The sequence below is a fragment of the Pinus tabuliformis genome, chromosome 4_2 (genome assembly GCF_031772625.1).
Source record: "Pinus tabuliformis cultivar Carrire ecotype Pingquan chromosome 4_2, CPIR1, whole genome shotgun sequence".
Taxonomy (NCBI): domain Eukaryota; kingdom Viridiplantae; phylum Streptophyta; class Pinopsida; order Pinales; family Pinaceae; genus Pinus; species Pinus tabuliformis.
In genome coordinates, this window is record NC_142304.1 from 440,260,871 (window position 1) to 440,283,037 (window position 22,167).

Genomic DNA, 22,167 nt, shown 5'->3' on the forward strand with positions numbered 1-22,167 from the left:
TACGCACTATCAAAATGAGGAGAAATTCGTCCCAAATTCTGACCTCACTCGTTGCCCTGTAAAATGCTCCAAATCTCCGGCCTTAACTATGAAGAATGTCTCAGCAAAATCCTGGAGTCTCCAACCAACTGCAATTGCTCCAAATGATGTGCCATGAACTCCTTCCGTGCCCAAGAAATACACATAGCTAGGAAAACTCCTGCAATGAAGCTCAAGGAAAGCCCTGAATTGGACTCCCAAATTACCTCACTAGGCAGACATTTGAAGTTCTCCGAAATGAGACGGTCGAATTCTTCTTGGAATTCCTGGTGCTAAACAACACTTTCCTTCTTGTGCTAAATAGCCCCAAGAGAAGATGAAAGGTGAAATGTAATACTCAAAGATGATTAGCAAATGAGTCCATCCTCCTTTTATTATTTCTCCTCATGCTTCTAGACTCCCTTTTTAAAAATTAATTTAATTGGTGGGGGCCATTTTCCACTAAGTGACTTTTGCCTCCATTTTGATAAAAAAATAATTTGTTGCCAATCTCCAATAAAATAATACTTGCCACCTTTCTCCAAAATAATATGTTCCCTCGTACTTAATATCACCAAAATTAGGCAAAATTCCCATGCTCACAAAATTGGGGAGATTACAGTCCTCCACACCAAAAATTGCTTGTCCTCAAGCAATGATAAAACAAACGCCCCCTCGAACTACTAATCACTAATATCATCACCAATAATATCAGGGTCCCAAATGTGCCATTGATTGAGCCCCGATCTCTGCATTTTCTGATCATGACGGAATCTCTCAATATCAGGATCCCAAGGCATCTTGATCAATGTGAAGCACCCCTTTTTCCACTCACCATCCAACCAAGGATAAGCTCCAGAAGCCCTCTCCATAGCATCAATAAGTAGAGCATCATGATAGTGTAGGACTTTTTCCAACTCTCCATGAAGCTTCCCTACCAAGTGGTCCACCTCATGCACACCAAGAGTGAACTCCTAAAGATAGAGCCCAGTCCCTGTCGGGACGAAGTCTCTCCCTCATGAACTCCTCCTAATATCCTCCTGCTGACCAACCCACCATGCTGGTGAAGTCCCCCACGCCATCAGCGAGTCACTGAAGCTCAACGGAAAATCTAAGTGATCCCCCCCCACAGGAGCCAGCTCATCCCTAAAGGTCATTGAGTTGTCTAGTACTGCGATGCCTGGGTCCCATGCTCGTCTCAGAAAAGCGCCACCATGTTGTCGTTACGCCACTCTAACTCGAATAGGTTGCCCATCGTGTGCACACTGCAGCCTCCTCCCCTAAAACCTGGAGGCGAAATATCGACAAAGGCCAAGCTCATCCTGCCTAGGTGTCTCTATGATGTCAATATCTACCCACCCATCGCTAGTCTCGATCCTGAGCTGCAACTGAAGAAGCCTACCTCACCAAACAATGGAGGCCTCAGTGATCCCCCATGTGTTAACTCCAAAGTGAGCTAGATCACCCTCTACTATGGTCCTGCTCCTCACAAGATGGATTGGTCTGTCAACTAGTTGAATCCTTGGATCCCCTAGCCAGACCTATTGCGGCCTAGCTCTAACAACTATTGGAATCTGCCTGTGCCCCATCCCTAGTCCCTACATGCAACCAACATATAGGCCCCATATATCATGAACTAATCTGATGCATGCTAAACTGCCCTGTGCCTACCACTGTGTAGTACCGATGACTGCTGGAAGCCACATGTGCCAAATAACTACCTCCTGAAGGCAGCCAATAGATGGGTATATGATACTCAAAATTGACTCAGTGTATGCAGACTCGTCCTGTTCCTTCCAACCATCACCATTGAGTCTGCCATCCACCCTCTCGATAATGTGCCAATATAATGTCTGGAGGTCAAACACATACTGGAAACTTGCCTCAGTTGTACACAGTATCCTATGCTCGTGCATGGTCCTGACATGCCCTGTGGAAAGAGTGACACATGTCTCCCTCGTGACCAGCTCACCAAGCGTAGGCTCACTGATCAACGATATGTCACCCCTGCAGATGATCACCTCATCCCAATATCTCGGGTGAGCTCCCTGTCCCCCGCTACTCGTGCCCAAAGTGTCAAAGGACAACAGCCAAATCGTTTGTGCTTGTAAGTGATGTATAAGAAGGACAAGCGTGTGAGTCCCCATGGATACCATCGAGTATCGCTCATCTACGTCACTGTCGATCCTAGGTGAACTACACCCAAAGGTATGCTCAGTGTCTTTGTCTATAAGTCTCACTGGAGGCAACCCTCCAAGACCTCGTTGTGCAGCACCATATACCCCTGCATCCCACCGAGTATCCATGTATTCCTCGACCTGGCACTGTACCCTACAGCCTATCCATGTACACCACTGGATACCTCGTGCTATTGTTGTACCATCTCGTCTCTTGCCTGTGTCACTATACCTGGCACTCCCCACGAGTACTCGATGCGATGTGAGTTGCTCAATGCACCCCTAGACTCTACGGCATATCTTTGTGCACCCCTGGGTACCACTGCCTATTGTCGTACCACCGTGTATCATATGCCATCCCACGTGCACTAATGCATCCACCACTCTACTAGTAAGTCGTCCACGATGTGAGCTATATCTCCTCATCTCCCCAGATGGACATGAGCGGCCCAACTCCTCACATGCAAATGTGAATGACACTACTAATCCTATCCTCAATAGCTCCTATGTCCAATATACCAGTGCGAGAGCGTGGTCTCGATACAATACCATATATGGTAGCCTACCGATGCCACCTCCTTCTACCAACTCTTGCCAAAGTAGGCTAATCATCCTATAATCCCATGTACACCCAACATGCCATTAAAACTCATGAACTCTACTTGCTCCCCTGTCAATCCATACTGTCACTAGTGTTGTTAGGAACTCTGAAGGGGATATGAATACGTGTGTGCAACCAACCACCGAGTCCATCATGCAACTACTACCATGACCTACCGACTCCACGATGTGATGGAGAATCCCACCTGGATCCCAAACACAGTCTGGCCCTCGAGCCCCTCAAGTAAACCATAGCCTTTGTTGATCTATGGCCATGGATGCATCTAACCTCCTAGCCAACTCCACAGGATACCAACTCAATATCTCTCGCCATCCAACCCCGAGAGAGGGATCAAATGCACGAACAACCATACATGGAACAAGTCCTCCATCTTGCAAATGTCACACCCTGCACAACTCGTGTCACCTCATCTCGCTAGTCTGGCCAAACCATGTAATTTTCCTAGGTAACGTGGACTCTCTCTCACCAACATGAGGAGGCAGCCCAATAATGTTGCAAGCCCCATCGATGTATGCCTGAAGGGGATTGTCGTCTGAAAGCACGACAGCTCTGCTGGCTACCGATGCACCTAATTGCTCCTCATCAATGGCTGACTCTAAGGATGGTTGCTCATCCTCCTCCACCATGGGCTCAACATGAGCCACTAACTACCCCTCCATAGATAGCTTATCATGCATAACATCCTTAATAATCAGTGATAGGTAGTTACCGTCTAGAAACTTTGTCACAAATCTGGATACCTTTGTACCTATCGGCACCTCATCAAAGGTGGATATGTCTCTAGACACCTCACTAATCTGATGCACACTATTATCTCCTAAAAACTCGGAGACAACCCCGAACACCTCATCAATGGATACCTCAACAACGGATGGCACCTCCTCAATGATGGACACCTCTATGTCTCCTGGCACCTTGTCAATGGATGGCCCTATGGGTGTGTGCTCTATTCTCTCCCCCAAGGTGTCAGCTAGAGCTATCAAAGGAATCTCCAACAAGGGTGACTCCTACATCACACTGGACACATCGACATGCTCCTCACACTCTGGTGTGCCCACAACCTCATGCTCAACCTCCTCCTCAAGCTCTTGATATCTAAAGCCAGGTCTCCACCAGCAAAAGCGCCCCCTGGTCTCACCCTCTAACTATCCCTGTCTTGTCTGCTCCTTTTGAGGAGATTTGATGCCCTGATTCTGTCAACTTTCCCCACACAGTGTAGATGGTTGCACCCCCACGACCTGCGCACCACTAGTGTCTCTGTTGTAAGGATGAGGATGGATCTGGTCTGACACCTTCCTCAACTGGGCCAATCTCTCATCGTTCCAACGGATTCCACCCCAAAATTCCTACATACTAAATCTTCCTTGAGCCATGGGTTGTTTATGGTTTAACCCGTCACTGAGCATACATGCCCAAATCTTCCATGATCTAGATGGCTACCACACAACCGGCCAATATCATGGCTCTAATATGACTGTAATATTCCTAACAGAAATATTAAGTGAATAACAGAAACATGCACTATAACAACAGCTAGGAAATTCAACACATACACAGGAAATCAAAATACAAGATGAAATGAACCAAAACTCTGAGCCATTTTATTTATTTTGAGCAGAATGGAGTACAATGAGTATGGAAATAGGAACTTGGGCTTGCTATAGCAAGCTAGGCAAAACCTAAGTTGGAATTGTGATGCCCAAGTACTAGAATGACTCCACCAAAAACTTTTGCATTTAACCAGTAAATTACTACCACTGCTGTTGTCGCTGAACTGAGATTTCAGCCCACAAATCTACTCCAAAATTTTGAAGAATTAAATGTAGGCTATCCACACCAGCTCCAACAAAACCCAGAAATATCTCACAGACCCAAGTGGTGGAAATGATCCCGGGATAAACTTCGCCCTCCTCCAACAATTTTTGTTGCTCACTGCTTAATGGAACTAGGAATTCTGCACTCGGAAGTGCTCAGAAAATTTTGTAAAATTAACCCTGGTCTCCTCTCACCAAACCCACAGAAAAGAAAGGGCTTGGGTTGAATCCACCGACCCTTGGTGACCCCCAACAAGTGTGAATTACCCAATTTGGCCAGAAGACGCCCCATAGAATGGAACTGCTATAGGATGCCCAAATATGACATTGAAAGCCTCCCAAGGTCTCGCAAAGATCCCCTCTGGAAAATGCATGATTTCTCCAACCCAAATTTCCTCGAAAAGAAGCCACCTCCTACTCCTGCGTAGACTTGAGCTAGTGAGCTTTGTGCACTATCAAAATGAGGGGAAATTCGTCCCAAATTTTGACCTCATTCGCTGCCCTACAAAATGCTCCAAATCTCCGGCCTTAACTATGAAGAATGTCTCAGCAAAATCCTGGAGTCTCCAACCGACTGCGGCTGCTCCAAATGATGTTCCACGAACTCCTTTTGTGCCTGAGAAATACACGTAGCTGGGAAAACTCCTGCAATGAAGCTAAAGGAAAGCCCTGAACTAGACTCCCAAATTATCTCACTACGGAGACACTCGAAGTTCTCTAAAATGAGGGTGGAATTCCGCTTGGAATTCCTGGTGCTAAACAGCGCTTTTCTTCTTGTGCTAAACAGCCCCAAAAGAAGATGAAAGGTGAAATCTAATAGTCAAAGATGATTAGCAAATGAGTCCATCCTCATTTATAATTTATCCCCATGGTTCTAGACTCCTTTTTTAATTATTATTTTATTGGTGGGGGCCATTTTGCACTAAATGACTTTTGCCTCCATTTTAATAAAAAAATAATTTGTTGCCAATCTCCAATAAAATAATACTTGCCACCTTTCTCCAAAATAATATTTGCCCCTTTACTTAATATCACCAAAATTAAGCAAAATTCTCATGCTCATAAAATTGGGGATATTACATTAGACTTGCTCTTGTTCTAGGCTTGATTTAGACTTGTGTGTTCTCGGTGGAACCACAAGTCCAATCTTGCCATTATAGGGGCAAGCTCTCTTGGTACTAATTGTCGTATTACAAGAATTCAGTTTAGTGTGTACAAGTTAACAAAGTACTTGGAGTTGGGAACATTGTTGGTTAAACTAGCAAGTCCCAAGCTAACCAAGGAGACCACGATCCAAGTTGACTTGAGGCCATCCTAGGACTGTCAAGAAAATCAAAAGAAGACGCCTTGAAGATCCCATACCATTCCTTCCTTCTAACACTTTAAATTCATTATTCCTTTGGTTACTTATCTATGTGCAAAAACTTAAACATTTGAGCATCTAAGGCTTTGTTTTGGTCCATTTTGTCCAAGAAAGGACCAAGTTTACTTGGTTTTCTTGGGCAAGATAGAGTAGAGTCTACCTGATTTAATTTAGAAATATTGTTGAGAGTTACATCTCTCGCATGTTAGATCTTGAGTGTCTAATTTCAAGCTGTTCATACTCGCTAACTGATTATTTTGTCTCTTGGGCATACTTGAAGGCAGCAAGGACTGTCCCTTTGGGGGTTGTTTGTTGAGGCAAATTTGTAGACACTTAGGACTGATTTTTGGGCAGATTTGTGGGCAGCAAAGATTTTCCTTTGGACTGTCTCTTGGCGCAGATTTGTGGGCAGCAAAGATCTCTTACTTCACTGATTTTTTAACAGACTTTGGTTAGGGAAGAAGAAGTGGTAGATCTTGCCTTTGGGCACCTACAATAAACACCGTGAAAGACCAACAAATCTCCACCATTATAGTCCTATTTGAATCTCTTTCTCCATTGAAGGGATCTTCAAGGATTTCCCTCTTTTGTAACATTTTATAATACCTCCCATTTGCTTATAAGGGAGTTTTAGCTCTTTTCCTTTGGTCTTGATCTCATTTGTGTGAGAGATCAAGCCAAGAAATTGTAACTCTTTAATTAACTTTATTGTAATCTTGGAGTGAAATTTAGATCACTTGTAACTTTGGAAGAAGTGCCACTCCCCTTGAGGGACTCATTTGTGAACTCCTCTCACAAACCACTCTTTATCCCTCACTTTATAAGGGGGATCTAATTTAATTAAAAACATCTTTTTGTGGGAGTTAAGGGGTTTTCCACCTAAGCATCCCTTTCCCCATTTGGGGAAGACCATTGTGTGATGCTTAAGTGTTTCTCTTCTTGTGTCATCTAAAACTAAAGTAGAGTAGATTAAACACCAAGTGTATCTAATTCCTCATTGCAAGTTATTCTGTCATGTTTAATTTGTTTTTCTTTACTTATACGATCTTTCCTTTTCATTGTAATATCTACTTAGCATAGTCATTTACTTTAGTTGCTTATTTCTTGTTTACATTCAAGCATTTCAACTTTCTAGACTATATTTTACTTTGCATTTCTTCCTTAGAGCAATAATTTACCACCAACTTAATTGGTTGAAATAGTAGTTAGGGACCCTCCATCCCCTATCGTCTCCTTACTCTGAGATCCAAGCCCAAGTGACAGTAAGGTCTAGGGAAGGGAGTTACTTTGAAACTTGTTTAAACAATCTTTCAAATTAACTCACTTAACCTAAAGTGATAACCTAACTAAATTTAAAACTTACCAAGAACATCTCACTACATCACAAAGCAGGGTTGGTGCTTGGATTTATGCTTTATCTGCTCTCTTACTTGGCAAGTATTGTTTATTTTGAGCAATCATTATTATTTCAACTATCAAATTATTGAGCATTTTATTACATTTTCAAGTATTTTCAATTTATTGTACTTGCTAGTATCTTATTTGCCACTTTACTTTTAAAGGCATTGATCTTTTGCAGCATCCTTGTTTCAAGCATTTCTTTCTTAGCATTCATTTTCAAAGCTATCATATTTACTTGGATCATTTGCTTAGAAAGCACTTATAATTTAGCACTGGTCTCTTTACTTCATCTTGCAATTTCTATACTTGTGGATGCATATGCTCATTAAACCCATGAATGTTTTTTTGATTCTTTTACAACTCTACATAGATTGTATCTTGGTCATTGTTTAACTAACTCCTAGAACTTAGTTTTTCTTGTAGGGTCCACCCACCTTGGCTTCGACTAGGAGTTGAGAATTGAGTGATAGCCTCAACTCGAGACTTGCCTCCAAGGCCACACCACGTGGAGTTAGAGATTTTCTCCACGACAATCTCAGGTGTGGATTAAGGCAGCAACAGACAGAATGAATTTGAATATACTCTAGCTCACATATGCAAATGGAACACTAGCTTGACTCAAAGTACAAACAACAAAGTTTTACAAGCTGGTATACAGGGTCTATAAGAATTCCACTAAGATAAAGTTGGGACAAGTCTTAAATAAGCTTTTCCAGCCTAATGACCAAAACTTCATCACTCATCTTCATTGGCAACATGTTGTATCAAATATCTTTTCTCATATCGTGGGATGATTGGATACATCCCTTCAAGGAAATCATGCAAGTCAATTGCCACCTCAGCATCTACCATATAATTCCCATGAATGAATCAGAAAATGTTGTTGCTTGTATGGAGTAAGAATTTTATTCCACCTCTTGGACATGATCTACCAATACTTTCATAATTGTCAATAAATGCCAAACTAATTGTATCTATCATTTTTCCATACAATAAATCAAATTCGCTTTCAATAACAAAATAAATCTCAATGTCCCAAATTTTACAGAGGTGACCACCTAGATGGTGTCATTTAGGTCAACAATATTGAAAGGTACTTCGAAATGCACCAGATCAATGACAATGAAAACAAAAGGGGAGATTGTTGAAGTGTTGTGATTGATGTCAAAGCTAGACGGAGGTGTCAAAGCAAGGTGGAGTCAGTGGGTGAAGGAAGCCCACAACAAAAGTACTTAAGCCCTCCAAGGTCAAACAAATTTCTAGACAAAGGCAAAAAAACCCTTCAGAAGATTTTTGAAAAAGGTTGTCGAAGATAGTGAAAATGCAAGGGAGATCTACATAATCAAATGGTCTTCTCCAAGATCTTTATGGTGGTAGGCAGTAAGTTTTCTAACTCTTCAGGGTTGAAGAGAAATGAATTTTTGAAGGCATATATATGAAAATTATCCCCCTTGCTAATGTCATCCCCCTCTTAATGTCAAATATTTTAAGGATAAGTAGGCCCAAAAGAACCCCATGTCTAGTATAAATATGGCACACGTGTGGCTCAATAATAAATCAGATCACTCAGTATTCAGTAAGCTAGCAGAATGAAGTTTGAGATCATTAGAGGGTCGATCAGAGGTAGAAAGGTCGAGTTTGTGAGGAGCAAAGGACTCCATTGTAGAGGTTATTGGGTATCTTTTCTATGGCAGAACTGTGCTAAATGAGGATTTTTTTTTTAGGCGTTATGTGGACATTCTTTGTGGCAATATTGTGCTTGTGCAGACCGAAATGTGTACCTTTGTTTCTTTGGAGTAGGCCAAGTTGGTAAAAAACTTTGACATGTAGCACAAGTTGCAGTAATAACAATCAAACCAAGTTTAGGACTCTGTGTATATGTCGGCGGTCATGAAGAAGGATCTGAGCTGCTAAGAGGATAATTATTGGAGGGATCTTTGGAGGCCGAATTTGATTGAGGCAGTGTTAAGGGAGTTGTTAATTGAAGTAGTTGTGGTGTTAAGGTGGTGACAGGTTCAAGCCCTATTGTGGACATATGCATAGTAGAAGGGGTCTATAGTAACCCAGGAAAACAGTGACAAGAGAACCGAGTCTATTGTTGGCTATCTCTATGAGAACAAGATGAGTTAAGGGTTGTTTTATAATAAGAAAATATTTGAAGTATATTGTTGCAGAAGGCATGTTATTGTTTTAAGTCGCATTACAACAGGTGTTAAGAACAAGGCTATCGTGGATAGTTTTTGAGGTAGGCTTGTGGGCTGCATAAGGGAAGTGTTTAGTGCAAAGATTGATAGGTTGCAGGAAGCATACCTTCAGGGTTGTAAAGGCTTGTTTGATTCCAAGTGTTTCGAAAAGCCCTATGTAGCATAAAGAAATCTACAGTGTTGAGTAAAAGCAGCCAGGTGGGCAGACCTTCTCTTTGAACATATAATCTGCCTAAGCAGTGATAGTTGAATAGTGAACAGTGAGAGTCAAGGAAGTTAAACTGCCAGGTGTGCAAACCTCTTTTTGATCAAATAAAGAGAACTGACATGTATCAGATCAAGTCTAAAGATCCAAGTCAAGAAGCCTAGTTTAAGAGCAAAAAGTTAAGGTGTATGGGTCAAGTGGCTGTGATCAAGCTTGAGGGAACAAACCCTAGGGTTGCATGGTTAGATGACAACTCACTGATGAATTTGTTGAGGACCAGAAGTTATTGATGACAAATCAAAGGAACAACTTGAAGACGTAGGATGGTGCCTACAGCTTGCTAAGTTGATGATCAGTTGAGAGATTGGTGTATCCTGTAGGTTGGTGCCTACATTAGTTGAATTGATGCTCAACTAGGGGAATGAAATCTATTATAGGTTGGTGCCTACAAAAGTTGCAAGTTGGTGCTTACTTTGTACAAGAAAATTTACAAGAGATTTACAAAGAAAAATTGTATTTCTTATATAAATATATGTGCTTTGTGGTTTATGTGCATGAAATGTTTTAAGAGCTAAAAATTGTTAATAGTAACGAAACACTGATTCACCCCCCTCTCATTATTTTCAACAATAAGTGAATGGCAATGGAGGCGAAAGACTTCATGGACAAGCGCCATGGTCAAGGGGCTAGATAATGGGAGTTCACATACCAATTGTATAGATGTAATGGAGGGAGCAATCGTGGAGGCATGATTTATCCTACTCAACCTGCTTTTTCCACCCCTCTGGTGCACCTCTTGTTTTTTTTTCATAATGCTTTATATTATGGTGCATAGCTCAAAGATCAAAGCCTTCTCCTTATGATGTAGCATTTATTTTACCTCTTAGGATGAAGCAATTTATCGCTCATCAATGTTGGGGCATGCAAGGGTAACTTTTGATGAGATGGAGCATCAAGTGCTCAGAAACCAAGTGATGGCTAATGCGGAGGGTAGAGCTCAAGCTAGGCTTTTGCCCAAGCACTAAATTACATTCCAGTCATCTTTTGCATTTTGATTTTCTTTTTCTCTCATTATGACCATATTATGCTTATCCATTCTTTTAGCTACATCAACCTCCAGGGCAATGTTTTCCTAGCCCTACTCAAGGATGTGGATAAGAAGGTGCCAACTCCCAATGAACTAATAACAAGTTAAACCCAAAGAATGGAGATGGTATAAAGGGCTTATAATGTGACGCGAAAAGAGTTAAGTATGGTGAAAGGGAGAATGAACATGCTATTAAAATTCAGGTTTTTGAAGTAGTGCCCCTCCTATAACCCTAAAGCCTTAAGGGAGGCCCCACTAGACTAGGGATAAAGATTAACCCCCTTAATAAGGTGAGGTAACAGATTTACAATCAAGATCAGTGAATTTTGCAGAATACCCATTTATCTGTACTAAATGCCTAAAACATAAAGTATAAAAACCCGATTGCAAAATGATCAAAGCATTTGTTGAGTTGCAACCCACCTTCATTTAAGAGGAATGTCACATGGTGAGAGGTGCATGGTTGATGCAGATGGCGGAGGAATATGGCATATCATCATAAAAAAAGTGAATGTCAAGGGTTGTTGGCTAGCTAGCTGTCAAATGTAGGAGAAAAGTTTTCTCCTATGGAGTTACCCATTTTGGTGGGTAACAGATCCTACTCAATTTAAAGACACACGAGAAGGTGCCTTTTACAAGTTGCTTCCCAATCCGATCAAATATATAAGCTTAATGCATGACAATGGCCAGAGATGTGTACTTTGGCACAAGAAATTTGGTCACCTACATTATGGATTACCTCTCCTTGAGGACATGTTGCAAAATTGCCAAACTTTAAGATGGAAAGGACAAGGGAGGGCAAGAGAACTACTATTGGAAAGCATGCTAGGACTAGTTTTGCAAGCAATAAGCATAGATCAAAAAGGATTATTGATATGATCCATTCACATGTGTGTGAACCTATGTCATTAGTGTCAATACCAAGTAACATTTATTATGTGTCATTTGTTGATGACTACTCTAGGCAAACCTGGATATATTTAATGAAGATCACAGATGAAATCTTCAATAGGTTCCTATTGCCTCAAAATCTAGCACATCTTATGAGGGGCCTCACAAGTCTAAGAGCCAAACTAAGATACAACAATGAGTTGGATGCCACAATCACCTCAACAATCCACCCCCTACTCCTTAGTGGGATTTCACACGAGAGGCTTCTAGTTTAGGTCACCTAAGTGATATTCTAGATTTAAGATTCAAAGGTGACACTTCAATAGGCTTTACTCAAGGCACTCAGACTAAGAACAAGACTCAGTTTTAGGAGATAAGGAATAGCGTACCTACAAAGAAGCCTACAAAGATGGACTTGTAACCTAGGGTTTTCAATGTATGACTCAAAAGCAGCACAACTAGGCATACAAGGAGAGAGAAAAGGTTTGCATTTAAGGATATAACCAACAACAAGAATCACAAACCTTCAATTGACCCTAAGTCGAAGCCTTAGTGCAGAATTAGGGTTTTTATAACCTTAGAATTGCCTAGGGTTGATAACATCAGCCCTAGGGAGGGAATTCCAACCATGCAAATTACTAGATTTTGATGTTTAATGGCTTAGCAAGGTAGAATTACCTCCAATCAGCTCAAAGCTCATTCCCTAGTTGAATTTGGCCTCAAACCCTAACCCTAGTAGCTTGCCTTGAATGGGGCGAAATTCTAGGAGAGAGGTAAAAAGGTAAATTTCTATGATTTCTGACCATCAATATGGAGGCCAATGCCTTCTATCTACTTGGGTGATGGAGTGTTAAGGGAGTAAGGGGGAAATCCCTAGGTTTTCACTTGCCAACACTAGCTACCACTTTATGCTAGGATAAATTTACCTGAGAAATGCTCTCTAGGAGGTTCACAATTCGAAGATACAAATTAAAGTGAGTAAGGGGGGAAACCTTAAAGATATTTGATATCTATCAAATTAAAGATATTTGATAGAAATATAAGGGAGTAAGAGGGAAAACCGTAGGTTTTCACTTGCCAACCCTAGCTACAACTTTATGCTAGGATAAATTTACCAAAGAAAAGCTCTCTAGAAGGTTCGCAGTTGTAAGATACAAAATAAAGCATGCAAAACTTAAACAAGTATTTCATAAAAGCATAAGAATTTAGATATGGAACATAGAAAAACATAGTAACATTACATGTAATAATTATAAAAGATATTCAATAAAAAGGTAGTCACGACTCACAATATATCCAAGAAACAATGATTCTTTATACCAAAATGATGTTTGCGCAACAAGTACTCGTTTCCAATAGCCAAATATCCACAAAAGATGGCATCTCCTCTAATAAGTGAAGTACAACAATCTAGGCCGAAATTTGCAAGAGAGGTCAAGTTCTCCACAAGTGATGATCAACTAATGAATGAGGTGACTCTCTGTTTATATGAGGTATAACTTTCTTAATTTTAACCTAAAAGCCCCTATACAAGTTTGATTTTTCAAAGGAACAAAAGTAAATTTGTGTTACAAGCCAACCCACTAGCTTTACAACATAATATGCCAAGATAAGCCCACACGTGTGAATTGTAGGCCTAAAAATGTGATGACATCATGGAATCCAAATGCTCCATCAAGGCAAAGACAAGGCTAAAATGCCTCCAAGCATCATGATCATCCTCCATTTGAGGAAAATCCCCAAATCATGCATCAAAGTTTCTCCAAGGGTCCAAAATCCAACTGTGGGTGCCCACGTTATTTCTATGGGTGTCATGAAGAACGTAGTGCCTTCTCTCCCCAGTGTTAGGGCTCCATCAGGTGGAACAAGCCCTCCTCAATCATCCTAAGGATGACCATCCTCATCTGGGCCCTAGATCATGGCATGCCAATCAAGTCGTGTCAAGGTCAGCCTAAGGGCATGTTAGGTCCACTAATACATCATCAAGAATCCTCCATGATAGGCAAGAGAAGTCTAGCATTTTGGCTCCTTGCAGTGCTCTAGGATGTATATCAACTGCTCAAGTCATCAAAAGGCCCAATGCTCTGCCAAAAGTGGGCAACGTTGCATCTCTAAGTCATCATGCTCTCTGGAATGTAATGTATGGCCTAGGCATCATGTGGATTAGGGTGCCCTCAAGGCCTTTGTTGCTTTGGACCACCTGGAAAAACCAACTTAAACTCAAGTGAAAGCAACCATTCATTAGAGACTAAGATCATAAATGCATTTAAGTGGACCATACTTAAGTGTTAAGGGCATATTAATACTTCAAACTGGGATCACCTTCAAATATTTAACTAGACAATGTCACGTAAGGGTTTTCCATACCTTTGTAGGGGTGGCTAAGTGATCAACCCTATTAGGTGCTTCCAGCATTCAAAGCGAGGTGGAATTTCCAAGGTTAACCCTTCAATCAATAGGTGTTGGTGTAAATAAGTGGCAATGGAAGAGAAACTTGAAAGACTTCATGGCCAAGTGCCATGGTCAGGGGACAGCTAATAGGAGTCCACATCGTGAGTGTATAGATGTAATGGAGGGAGCAATTGTGGATAAATGAGTTACCCTGGTCAATCTGCTTTTTCTTTCTTTTTCCTGCATGAGACTCGTCTAGTGCATCTTTTACTTCATTTTGATAGTGCTTTGTATTTTGGTGCATAGCTCAAGGATCAAAGCTTTCTCTTTATGATATAACATTTAATTTACCCCTTAAGATGAGGCAGTTTATTACTCATCAGGGTTGGGACATGCAAGGGTTCTTTTTAATGAGGTGGAGCATCAAGTGCTCAGGAACTGGGTGATGGCTAATGAGGAGAGTAGAGCTCATGCTAGGCTTTTTCCCACACGCTAACTTATGTCCCAGCCATCTTTTGCATTTTTATTTTCCTTTTCTTTCATTGTGGCCATAGTATGCTTTTCCATTCTTTAGCTACATCAACCTCCAAGGCAATGTTTTCCGGCCCTACTCAAGGATGTGGATAAGAGGGTGCCAAATCCCAATGAACCAATGACAAGTTAGACCCAAAGAATGGAGATGGTATCAAGGGCTTATAATGTGACATGGAAAGTGTTAAGTATGGTGTAAGGGAGAATGAACACGCTATTTCTATATAGGTTTCCAAAGTAGTACCCATCCTATAACCCTAAGGCCTTAAGGGAGGTCCCACTGGACTAGGGTTAAAAATTAACCCCCCTAGTAAGGTGAGAAAACATATTTACAGTCAAGATCGATCAGTGATCCAGATCACCCCTTTATCCATACTAAATGCCAAAAACATTAAGTAAAACCACTCGATTGCAAAATTATCAAAGTACTTGTTGAGTGGTAACCCACCTTCACCCAAGAGGAATGACGGATGGTGAGAGGTGTAGTGACTAGTGCAAATGGTGGGGGAGATGGCATATCATCATCATCAAGTTAATGTGTAGGGTTTCTAACTAGCCAACTCCCCAAAATAGGAGATAATATCCTAGGTGGTTACCCATTTTGGTGGTTAATAGTTCCAAGAGTTTAAAGGTCATATGGAGAACCTAATAGGTAAGAAGATTAAGGTACTGGGATAAGATAAATAAGGAGAGTACACCTCCAAGAAGTTTGATTCATTTTGTAGGGATGCAAAGATCAAGAGGGAGATAATAGTATTATACAACCCTCGAAAGAATGGGGTTGCATAGAGGAAGAAAAAATACATCATAAAGACAACCAAGTCTATGATTAATGATCTAGATTTGCCCATGTTTCTTTGGGAAAGTGCATGTAATATGGCACTCTACTAAATAGATGTTCTCACAAAACACAGAAAGAAGTCATTAATTGAGAGAAACCAAAAGCATCTCACTTTCATATTTTTGGTTGTCCTATCTATTTTCATATTCCTCATGGAAACAGATATAAGCTTGAACCCCCTAGTTTGAAGGGAATATCTGTTTGAGTCCTCCAAGGCTTACAATAGCTACATTTTGCCACAACAAATGGCAATAGTGAGAAGTTTGATGAGAAGGCTCGGTCCTTTTAGGTCTCCAAAACCTCCTAGGCAAGTTAAGGAGGGAAAGAAACTTGTAGCACCAAATGTTGATCCATGGAGTTTAGGGAAATGAGATTTAGATCAACAAGGTTCTAGTGCAAGAAAAGACCCTACTTTACCACCCAGTATGGCTAGGAAGCTTAGATGGCTTACCCAGACATTACCAAAGGAGCAAGAGCATATAGGAACACCAAAGAATTCTTTTTGAGTGAGTCATCCTCCTAAGAAGTTTCTTGATTATGTTGTATTGATGTTTCCCATCATTGGTGTAGAGCATGCCAGTGTTGGGGAGGCAAATACAAAGCAAGTGCGATGACATGCCATGACAAAGGAGTATAACTCAATATTACAAAATGATGTTTGGGATATTATGTCAAGACCAAAGGACAAGTTAGTGCTTGATTCCAAGTAGTTGTACAAATTGAAGCATGTAGCCAATGCTAAAATAGAGAATTAGAAGGCTAGGTTCATAGCAAGACGATTGTCAAAAACAAAGGGAGTTGACTATGAGGAGATCTCTAAATAAGTACCTGGGTATACCTCCATCAAAACAATTATACCTTTAGCTTCTATTTTAGGTTTTCTTTATATTGCATGGATGCTAACACTAAATTCCTTAATGGATTATTTGAGGGGGTAGTATACATTAATCAATCAAAATGTTTCAAGGTGGATGTGTAGAATACCAATGTATGCAAATTGAAAATGCCCTTTATGAGCTAAAGAGGCACCACATGCTTGGTACTCTAGGGTTAATGAGTACTTGATAGGTTTGGGCTTCACCAAAACTACTACAGATCTCAATATTTATTATTTTTTTCAGATGTGATCTATTTGCTTTGGTCTTGTTTCCAGATGACTTAATCCTCTTATAGGTTATTATGAGAAGCTCCTAGCATGGTGCAAGACAAAGTTGGCATCCAAATTCAACTTGAAGGAAATCAACCTTAGGCACTATTTCTTGGGTCTAAAGTTCTGGTAGGGCATCATTGAGGTCTTCCTTGTACAAGGAAAGTACCCAGTGGGGATTCGAAAGTGAATTTACATGATAGATTTTAAACCCTTTGCTACTCCTATGATTCCCAATCTAACGTTACATGTTGATTTAGATTTAAATTTGGTAGATCCTTCCATGTCAATGGTTCCCTTGTGTATCTAGTTAATACTAGGCCCAATATATGTTTTACAGTTAACACTTTAAGCCAATATATGGTTGAGAAAAGCATGTGCTTTGATACTTGAAAGTCATTGTCCATTATGGTCCGGGGTATCTTTGGGATGGTGAGTTGATGTTGCATGGTTTTGTTGACTCTAATTGCAAAGAATATGTAAGTGGCACTAATCTATAACTCTAATTCAATTTGGGTTCAAGTATGATAACTTGGTTTAGTACAAGGCAGGAAACAATGGCACTTAGTTTGGTAGAGGCAAAGTATATGGCCGCCATCTCTACTAATTGTGACAAGATTTGGCTTCATAAGTTGACAATTGAATTCACTAATCAAATGTTGGAGCCCAGTGTTTCACGGGGACATGTCCCCTAGGGTGGGGGCGCATTCCCCATGTTTCCCATGCTCCGGGAAAAAGGGGGCACCAAGGGAAACATTTCTCCATGTCCCCCTTTTTTGGAATCTCTGGGAAACACAGCAGGAAATGTTTCCCCAATGTGGGGAACATATTTCTCCAAAATGGGTGCTTGTGAGCGTCCTGTTGGAAAATGTAACTAGGTTTGGTCTTCATAATTAGTTTTGTACTTATGTCATGATATATAAAAGGCAGAAAGAAGAAAAAGAAAAATTCATTTTTTTTCAAGCATGGGTTTCATGCTCAAAAAATATTTGTTAAGCATGTTCTTCATGCTTCTAGGATTTTATGAGTCAAAGTCCTATTTGGACCTATTGAAAAGAAAAAGGAAAAAGAATTTTTTAAATATGTATTTAGGGTCAAAAACCCCTCTAAATGCCAAGTTGGACATGCCCCAAAGGTCATGTCTATTCAAACCCCTCAGGACGGTATAAATAGAGGGAAGTCGGAGCTCATTTGGATAAACAATTTTCGTTTGACTCAATCTAATTCTATAAGAAGAGAATTTTTTTGGGTTTCCCCCTTGGAGGGGTTTTGCCTTGGCTTGGAGCCTATATCTTGTGTTCATTATTCTTTTGTGATCTTCATGATGTGTGGATTTGGTAATTGTTTGATGAAGAAACATAATAGACAATAAAAAGAAGCTAATAACATTCACAAGCAATTATCATTGAAAGAGAAATCACCTTAATGCGAAGCCTACAGATTTCTCAACATGGTATCAGAGATAAGATTGGAAGAAGAAGGCCTGAAGATCACACTATGTTGGTTTCTAGATTGAAGTTTGTGAAGGGTCTCTCTCTCTATGGCTTTTATTGGACGGATTTATGTAGATTGTTGTAGCTTATGTGGATTGATTTTTGGCTTCCTATGGTTACAATAACCTAACCTCCGTAATGTAAATTCTCTACGACATTGTATTTGTCATTACAGTTCAGTGATCTGCATTACAGTAATTTGATGGTTCGTTGGTTCCATGGCTACTGGCTTGCATCTATGAATTGTTTCTTTTCAAAGTGGCTCGAACATCTCACAGTGATTCACTTTTATTAGCTCGCAATTCCTATGGATTCCATTATTTCGCTATATGTCTTTGTTGAAGTGGTTCAAATGCATTACAATGAGTGGTGGTGATTCGCATAAATCTCCTAAGATTCGCATCTGTACTTTCTCTGTGACTCGTCGTTTGCTAGCCATATACTATTCCATGGCTCGTTGGCTCAACAGTGACTCGCTCGGATCTATTACTCTGTGATTCTTATTTAGCGCACTAGCTCGCTATATCACTATATGTGAACAGCAACCTTGATGTTGAATGGTGTTGTCATTGATGCCAACATCTATCAATGAATGCTCTTAAAATTTGTCTAGATTGCATAAATTGGAAGCTCAAACTAAAGGATGGCTAGAAACCCTAGCTCTAGGGTTTGGATTCCCTGGGGGGTGAATGTACCCTACTTGTTGGAGGTTTTTGAAGCAACAAATCATTGAATTTGCCTTGGAGATCCTGGCCATTGGATTCTCCTCGTTCAGTTGATTTTGGTGGTATGTGGTACACCTCGAGAGTCCTCATAGTTTGTGAGTTATGTCAGTTTGAAGATGAAGAACCCAAGTTGTGGGTAAAAGCCCGAAATTGTGTGATGATCTAGCATCCTATCATTCATTAGATGATGTGGCAAAGGATGATATCTTATTATGACTAAAGACCCAAAAAAGTGGATGATGCGGCAAGTGATTATTAGTTGACTAAATCAAAAGAATCAAAATTAGATATTTACATGGGTTTCAAATTAAATGAAAAAGGGATGTCCCTCCTTATGTGCAAATGGGTCCAAAAATTCAACTTTCAATTTGAATGTTTCTCCCTTCAAAAGTGGATTTCGGCTACCCCTTTTGAAGCCACTCCAAATCTATAAAAGGACTTGAGATCTTTCTCCTTAGTTATGCAAATTAATGAACATTAAATGGTGATCATCTTTGAAATACAATTTTCGGCCCAGTGATGTTTTGAAGATCTTTCGAGTGGCTTGCGTGAAAGGTTTTTGATTAGGGATAGTTGAAGTTTTTGTGCTTAAGGTGTCTAATCCTTGTCTCAGAACCAGCGAAAGGATTTCCTATCTCTCTACAGCTTGTTTGGTACACAGAAATTGCATTGCTTTCCAAATTTCAGAATAGCACGGTTTATGGGCTTATAAGCTTATTGTTTCTAGGCTTAAGGGTATCATTGACCTTGACAAGAATTTGCAAGTGAAGTTACATTGGATCAAAGGGCTAAAACTCACTCCAAACATGCTCTGAAACATTATCATCCTAGGGCAGCGACTAAAACACTATATGTCTACAGTCATCCCTTAAGTATTCTCTTTAATCTTGATGGAGTATTTATTTGCACAAGTCCAAGAATACTTTCAGGAAGAGAGAACATTTTTGGACTATATTTTTGTTCATGTTTCACTCACTATAAGTACAAAGCTCAAGATCATGTTGTTGGGCATAAATTATTTTTTTGACCTAGTTCAGTGCTTCCAAAACATACTCATTTTATGAGGGGAAGAAGGAGGTTTCCACATAATCCATGACTTGGTACCAAAAAAAGTTGTAATCATTGGACTAAGTAGCGTAATTAAAGTAAATTATGTTGATTATGTTGATAGATGCAGAACGATTCATGGAACTGTCAATAAAGAAGAGCTTCCCAACGGCAAGATACCATGACCGATCTTCTAACTTGGCATCTTGTCATAGTTCTCAGCCTTGGTCTAAAGGCATGGTTGTGACTTGTATTCGATGAAGCTATCCTAAAGTCATTGCAATCTTTGGGCTTCAAGGCAAAGGTGTTAATCTATTTCTGTGCGCTGAAGTTTTCTTGTGCGTTGATTCAATAGCTCAGTCAATCTATGTTTCACCTCAAATCTATGTTGGTAAACAGGGCGTGGGAGCATCCTACATGTTGGAGCCTGTAAATTAGGGGGGTAAAGCCTCCTTCAGTTGGAGCTTAAAACTTTATGTAAATCCTTTTAAAGACAAATATTAAGAAGCATTCGATGGTTTTTGTCCCGGAGGGGTTTCCACCTAAAAATATTTGTGTCTACTGTCTCTACTATTATGCATTGTTGAATGTGTTGATGAATGTTCATGTTTATCTGATGCTAATAACAATTAATGCTATGTGAAAATTAAAAATATACTAATTGCTAAGAAATACAGATTCACCCCTCCTCTCTGTATTTCCAACAATTGGTATCAGAGTAGGTTCCTTTAGTAGCAATTTAATAGCTAGAAGGCAGATCTCAGAGTGTAGAGATGGGAAAATCAAAGAAGCGAGCCGCTAAACATTCAAAGGAATCAAAGCAAGTTCCAGGTATTGGAATAGTTTCAGATCCTATTACCATTGATGAAGAGAGACAAGTTGGTCCAATTCCTATGTTCAATGAATTAAGTTTTATATTTTGGAAAGATAGAATGGAAATCTATCTGCAAGCTATTGGATATGACGTATGGGAGATTGTTGTTTCTGGAGACATCTCTAATGAAAAATCAAGAAAATACAATTCTAAAGCCATGAGTATCATCTTAAGTGCGTTGCCAAATTCTATGAAATCCAATATAGGACAATTTTCATCTACCAAACATCTTTGGGAGAGAATTAAAAATCTTCATGGAGGTCTAGATCATGTTGGTCAAGACAAAGATGATGATGATCACGCTTCAACTCAAGCAGACTCTCATATGTGAAAATTTCATCTATTGCAATAACTGGAAATTATTCTCCTAATTGTTAATTTAATTTAACAATTTATTTTCCCACACAAACAACGAATAATTCTTTACTGCAATTTTCACAAATAAACTACAGAAGAAAAATATCACTGGAAACTAAGAAAATACTGACACACACAAAATAAATATGGCACCGTTATTTTTGGACATTTGTCCCCAGAAAAAACCCAACTTGAGAAAATCGATGAAGACGCTGAGGGTCTTATTATTATGCAGTAGTGAAATCTGAGTACAATCTATGGATGCTCAACTGGCAATCCAAACAACAAGAAAATCTAGCCAAAATTATTTAAAGGAATTTCCTTTCTTCCAAAAGCAACCCCCGCACAACTTGCCTTCACAAAATTTGTCCTCCTGGACCCTCTGCGTCAGCCTCTGCACAGTGATTGCACAGACCCTTAGACATCTAAGCTTGGAATTGCCTCCAATGAAGTCGTTCTGCTTGTCTCTGATAAGGAAACTGATTCTTCGGCCCTCTGGAAGACTTTCCCGACCTCTGGAAGCTTAATTGATTTTTTCCTCCACCCAAATCGAATTGCTTTTCTAAAGCAACTGCACAGTCCTCTGATCTGCCTCACTAGGAATAACTTGGCCTTCTTGTTGTTGCCTCGTGGGATCTAGAAAAACTCCCTCTGGATCACTGTGTCTGCCTTTCACTGTCTTTGCTTCTCACTGAAGCTCGAACTCTCCAGCAACTGACTGCTACTACTCTGGAAAATCGAATTCTCTAAGTGACTCTGGTGTGTTCTCCATCACCACATCAATCCCTTCTTATATCTTCCTGTTGGGACTCCAATGACCAAGATTAAATCTTAATCGATGACTCAGATCATTTCTGGATCGATCTATGTGAGTTTCTAGAGAATTCTCACATTGACTTAATTAATTCTGATTAATTAACCAGTTTTCCTAAGTTTAGACTTAGGAAACATTAAAAATTGGTTAATAATCTAATTAAGT

At 40.0% G+C, this 22,167-nt stretch overlaps 1 protein-coding gene across 6 annotated transcripts in view; it reads right to left on the minus strand.

The window, feature by feature from the left end:
• LOC149169851 (tobamovirus multiplication protein 1-like) overlaps positions 1–22,167 on the minus strand; it is a 380,857-nt gene that overhangs the window by 253,915 nt on the left and 104,775 nt on the right. The gene's annotated exons all lie outside the window — the stretch shown is intronic.